Source organism: Dendrobates tinctorius, unplaced genomic scaffold (assembly GCF_039654945.1).
Source record: "Dendrobates tinctorius isolate UK_male_01 unplaced genomic scaffold, ASM3965494v1 ptg000060l, whole genome shotgun sequence".
NCBI lineage: Eukaryota > Metazoa > Chordata > Amphibia > Anura > Dendrobatidae > Dendrobates > Dendrobates tinctorius.
In genome coordinates, this window is record NW_027361728.1 from 12,019,608 (window position 1) to 12,026,175 (window position 6,568).

At 42.9% G+C, this 6,568-nt stretch overlaps 1 pseudogene; it reads left to right on the forward strand.

The window, feature by feature from the left end:
- Positions 1–2,759: 2,759 nt before the first annotated feature.
- LOC141092730 (cilia- and flagella-associated protein 45-like) lies at positions 2,760–3,659 on the forward strand (annotated as a pseudogene).
- Positions 3,660–6,568: the final 2,909 nt, after the last annotated feature.

Here is a 6,568-nt window from a genome sequence, read left to right on the forward strand (position 1 = left end):
GAGGAGCAGCACGTCTACAATAATCTATACTCGCTTAGAAGCCTAGAAGTCTTCTGCAAATTTCATTAAGCTGTATTTACTTTTAAATTAACCCTTTGCTTGCACATTTAAAGAACAGTTTATGTATGTGCAGTTTCACCTCAGATCCCACCTTTTATAGAGACTTTCTGCGTATTTTACCTTAGACTTCGATAACGATTTTCCATGTAGCAACGGTCACCCAGACTGGAAACTCTGTAACTCACTCAAAATCTTTTGGGAGTCTTATTGGAATGACCCATAGGATCTGTGGAGTAATTTTCGCACCCAAAATCAAAATGGCCAGAAAATGTCGCAATCTCCTGGCGCTGAAATGCAGCAAGCGCAACCTGATTCTGTACATTATGAATGGCAGCAAGCAGAGCCCTCACTTGCAGCAGACCAAATCGCATAAGCTATATGCTCTATCAAACTGATGCTAAAAGCCATTGAAAACTAACATATCACAAAAGAAGAGCTTTGCGATACCTCGAAGGTCTATGGGAACAAGTCGCCTCCCTCATGTCAGGTTTTCAACATTATAAAAGTGATACAGTGAGTTTTCTAGACACTATTAGATAACTGAACACACCTCACGATAGATACAAGATACTGTCTGCAAGGTATGCAACCTTTCTAAAATACTCTAATATCGATGAAGCCATGTGGGAGCTAAGCAAAGAAGAATCAATAGACAGAGAAAGAGACGCCATGGTGCAGGGCGTTAAGGATAAAGCAGAACTCTGTATCACTCATTTGCAAGAAGCCAGATTGCATAGGTCAAATTCATCTAAACATTCTGCTCAGTCATACAGATCCTATTGCTCAAGAAGTTCAGTCTGGAGTGACAGAATACTAGAGACCTGCATACATGCAGAGGAATCCAAAGCAAGATGTTGCGTTACAAAAAAGGAAGCAGGTGCAGAGGCTCAAGGCAAGACAGCAGAGGCAAATGCAGAAGCTCAAGCATACAAAGCAGAGGCAAATGCCGAAGACAATAAAGCAGATGCAGAAGCTCCAGCCAAGAAAGCAATGGCAGATGCAGAAGCCAAGAAAGTGGACACAGAGGCTCAGGCAAAAAGAGAGAGCGCAGAAGCAGAGGCTCAGATAAAGACTGCTCAAATAAAGATGGAAGAAGATATCGCACTAGCCAAGGTAAAAGTATGTGAACAAGCATTGAGGCAAAATCTTGATCCAGTTTGCCTACCACCACAGGAAGAAGACGATCCAGTTGATAATACCAGTGACTATGTGCTGAAGCAGTCACCTGCAGTCCCCCTTATTTTCAGCACTGTTCAAGCTGAAAAGGCGAAAATTTTCAAGTCAGCTCTACCTGCAGTGCCGCTGTTGCTCACAGTACCCGCACAAGCCCAAAACCAACCCCACCCCCAATTTATTCATTTGTGCAGGTTCATCGATGAACAGGCCCAGAGGAGGAAAGCATAACACATAAAAACAGAAACTTTAAGAACAGTGTGAGAAAAACTAACCTTCCACCACCTACAGTACCTACCAGTAAACATTACACTAACTCATCAGGAGAAAAGTCTTTCAATCGTGAATATCCCATTCATCACAAACCACACTCACTGAATAAGTGCAGAGGATTTAGGTCCAAAACCATACAGGAGCGCAAGAATATCCTCGGTGAACTTGAGTTATGTTTCCGATACTGCCAAGGACTGTAAATTTGCCATTAAGTGTGAGGAGTGTTGTATGACAGACATGCCTCAGCTAAGCATTCAACCGCACCTACCAGTGATTCACCCACTTGTCCCACTCCAATCCATAGCTGCGAGCCATAGAATCAAGCAAACTCTACCACAGCTGTTTCCTTCTCATGCTTAGAGGTATGTGGGGAGGGCCAGAGTGTCAAATGTTGTGCCAGGTTTACCCGGAAGGACAACTGGAAAAGGCAGTTAAAATATATACTATCATTGATTATCAGAGCAATCAGTCCCTAGCTAGACCAAAGTTCTTTGAAGCCTTCGAAATCAAGGGACAAGCAAAACCCTACACTCTGAACATTTGCTAAGGCCGAATAGAATCTAGTGGCAGAAGAGCAGAAGGATTAATTGCTTCTTCTATCAATGGCAACAAGGAAATACCCTTAAAAATGTTGTTCGAATGTGATCAAGAACCCAACCATAGAGATGAGATTCCTACCCCAGAAGCTGCATTTCACCAATCACACTTAAGGCACCTAGCCAGCATTATGCCACCTATGGATGCGGATGCCAAGATGCTAGACAGAGACAATTTAAGGATACACAAGGTGTGTCAATGGTGTAATGGTCCTGACTACGCCCCAAATGCTCATAAACTGGACATGGGATAGGCAGTCAAAGGAAATTTATGCTTGACACATTTAAGACTTACATGCATGGGGATGGATGCACAACCTTCTGCAAGCCATGCCCTTATCACTATGAGGTGAAAGAGAAGTCTCCAGCTTATACAGCTGCTTCATGCAATTCCTTCCCCCTAAGATGACGGCTTGGGGAGATCAGGGTTTCACACAACTAAGGATGACAATAAAGTAGCCTTGTCAGTATAAAATAGAGAATTTGTAAGGATAAAGGACAGTGAGTTCTTAAAAAATGAAACCAATCACTTGGTTTCTCCGTCACCATATCAGGGTAAGGCTCCCAAACAATCAAGAACAAGCTTTATCCAAATTCAAATCTCTTCAGTGTACACTAAGCAGAGAGCGCTGTAAGTGGAGCCGGCCGAGCGCAGATATGCGGGAGAGCGTTGTTGGGTCAATCAGCTCCGAAAATGATGGTTAGAAATTGATCAAAAGTCAGAAATTACCGCACAAAGGCTCTGATGTCAGAGATAGGCAAGAGTCTGTTAGGAGTGAAGCAACAAGTGAGAAATGAGGCTCCAATTGCAAAGGTGAAACTGTACGTTGTAAAGCCACGTCAGTGCCATCACTGGGTCACAAGCCTGAGACCATCTGGATCATCACCAGTGATCTGATCCAGGACCTAATTGTGACCTCCAAGGACCCATCCGACTTGTCCCTGATCATGACCAACCAGGACTTCTATTGCATTAAGGACCGGGCGCGAGTCCTGACCAAGGTGGAGTGTGAGAAGGCAATGCAGGCTATGAAAGAAGAAAAAGAGGTGGCCATTGACGCTACTAATGATCAGAAAAACTTCATGAAACAGAAGATGCTCCGCAAGAAGAATTAAAAACTGTGGGATATGAAGGACGAGGCCCAGCAGAGTTTGCAATACCAGTTACAATGCATCAATACCTTGGACATGAAGCAGGAGGATGAGATAAAGAAACTCATCAAGATGATTTTAAACACCAATTGCAGCACATCTGTGAAGTCCAAATCCTCAAGAAAAGCCTCAAATCCAAGAAGATGAGGGAAAAGACTGAACCAAATGATGGAGGTGGAGCAGCAGAAAGCCATCAAGATGCAGGAGGAGACCGAGGGATTTCGCAAACTGAAAAAGATCAGAAAAAAACTCTACATCATTCAACAGATGGAAGACTACAGGGACATGGAAAAGATAAGAACAGCTGAAATCGAGGCCGAGATCAAAAGCGTCAATGCCGAGAATTAGAGGAATAAGATGGAGAAGAAGGAACAAAAGCAGCTAGCGGATCTGCAGGTGACTTGAAAAGCAGAATATGAGGCGGAACAGGAAAAAATGGAAAATAAGATATGTTTAAATGTTTATTGTTGTATGCTAACATACCTTTATCATTACAGCTTTTCGGACTATATTCAAAGGACATTAGTTTATTAGTGAAATTCCTAATGGAATTTCAGATGGGGTGTGAGCTGTTCCAACAGATATAATTACTATTCAGCTGCTTGGATTGCATATGACAGAAAATGGGTTCTGCATATGTTTTTACCTGCTGTCACGATCCCACTGCTGACGTATGTCACGGACAGGAGGATGTGACTTTTGGCCGCACACGGCTATCACAGGCACAGGGGGCTTATCTTAGTTAGCCCACTGCTGGCTCCATGTGATAAAAAAACAGCAAGCTAGTCTTGCCCTAGCAATTTACCACAGGGGGTTATTTTGGTTATCCCGCCACTGCCAACAATACTTCATGAACTGCAGGGATTTATGGATATCCCACTTTTCAGTTCCACTTTGGAACTCGCAGCTCTCTGGCGCCCCCCTTACCCTCAGGTCAGTCAGGGAACTACACCTGGGATAATTGGTCGCCGGCCGGCTGCTTCAATGTGGACTGGCCATCCGGTACGCTGCAGTGAGGGAATTATAAATGCTCTGGCTGCAGCCACACAATTAGCTTATAAAACTCCTTCCGTCACTGTCAGCAGTACCCAGGCCCTGGACCACACTTCACCGCCACCAGCTTCAGATTTTCTCTTATTAATATTTAAACTTAATAGAGGGGTTCAAAGCCAACCCAAATCAGTAGCGTAATTATGTTATCTTAGAGGCATGGAGACAGAGCTAACTAATAAGTTTAATAGTTTATTCCCAAAGACAGGCAGTGTTTACAAAGATAAAAAAAAAGGTTTTACAAAGTTGAGACATTAAGATATGTACAATGCAAATATAAAATAAAAGGTTTAAAAGCATAAATCAAACTTACATTTGCTTAGCTAGTCTTAGACAAACCATGTGGGGAGGCGAGGCCAGACGTCTCCCTGCATTGGAGATCCTATCAGCACAGAATCTCCAGCTAGAATGAATGAAGGTTTAGGGGGCAATGCCTTATAGCTTTGGGCTAGTGACATCACAAAAGGGGCTGTCTGGCAATGGTCCTCACCCTACTCTTGGATTTAGAATCTGGTTCTGAAACTTCTAATAGCCATAATTAGCAGAGGGTACCTCATACAGAAACAAACATAACAGATTTAATATTAGATTGACATACAGTTGCAGTCAAAAGGAGGTGGACTTCTTGGACATCAAAATTATAGTTGATCCACAACTACATTTGCAAACAGATGTCTACAGGAAGCCTACCTCCATTAATTCCCTCCTCCATGCGGACTCTTGCCATCCATATGCAACATTAAGGGCCATCCCAGTTGGACAATTTTTGCGTATGCGTCGCATTTGTTCCTCTGACCAGAAATTCCAGCAGCAGGCAGATGACTTAAAAGAGCGATTCCTTATGAGGGGCTACAGTCATAGTAGTATTAAAAGGGGTTACAATCGTGACAGGAAATCCAAATGTTTGGCCCTCTTGCATCCTCCACTGAAGAGGAGGGATTCATGGGATACGGTGAGCTTTATCTCTACCTTTAATGGGGAGTGGGACACAATGAGGGAATGCCTCAATAGACATTGGGACATCTTACAGACTGAACTAAGTTTAAATAAATTTCTGACGAGGCGTTCTCTCATGACCTACCGTAGTAGGAGTCCCAATTTGGGAGACCTCTTGGTGCATTCACATTATATCAGAAAAATGTTTTTGATTCCCGTGGTCCTCCACAGGGATGTTTTCCCTGTGGTCATTGTGTGGCCTGCAAAAATGTTTTGCGGACGTCTACCTTTCAGTCAGCTGACGGAACACGTACCTTTTCCATCCGCCAGCACATTACATGTAGCACTACCCAGGTGGTTTATTATGCCACCTGTGGGTGTTCTAAAATATATATTGGCTTAACGTCCCGTCAGCTGAAGGTGCGTATTTGGGAGCACATCCGGGACATTATGGCGGCGGTAGATGTCTCGGATGTTTCTCAATTGAAAACTATACTCCGGCATTACAACATCCGTCATGCTTGTGACCCTAAATCATTTTTTGGTAAGGGGTATATGACATTTAAGGAGTGGCATCAGGGGTGGTGATATTAGACGCTTGCTGGCACAGACCGAATGTAGGTGGATCACCATCCTTGGCACCATAACCCCCCACGGACTTAATGAGTCCCTGGTTTTGCATCATTCCTATGAGATTATCAGGGTTCCTCTGCCTCTCTGTGTCTCTGTCTTCTCCCAAAGTATATTTTGTATATATTTGATTTTAACATTGTCTGTATTTGTTTTTAATTTTATTTATTTTTTCTGTGCCCTTAGTTACTTACCCGGTTCTTTCGTGCCATGCTTTATGCCACCTGAGATTATCCATCCATTTTTTGTGATTTTTGGATCTCTTCTTACATACAAGTTGGGGGTATCTGGTAACCTTTGGATTTTTTCGCCTCTTTGAAGTGAAGACACCATAAGACAGCACTTTGGAGGGAGAGAGAAGATTTTTCTTCCTATCTGCATCTGCCTAATTGCTCATTTTTTCTGATTGTTATATGGACTTGGACATTTGCACTTATGTGTTTATAAATGTGCAATTTTTGTATTATTTTTTCCTTTGATGTCTTTGGCTCGGGGGATGTGTGCGTTTTTTATGCGCACCTTGGTGTGTACACATGAATGCGCATATATGACACTATTGTCTGAGACAGGAAAGATGTATATCTTTGTACCGTGTTAGCCAGTGGATAGAAAAATATTCAGGATTGAGAGTCCTCAGTAGTTGATACCTTTTAATGGCTAACTGAAAATATGGTAATACATTGCAAGCTTTCGAGACT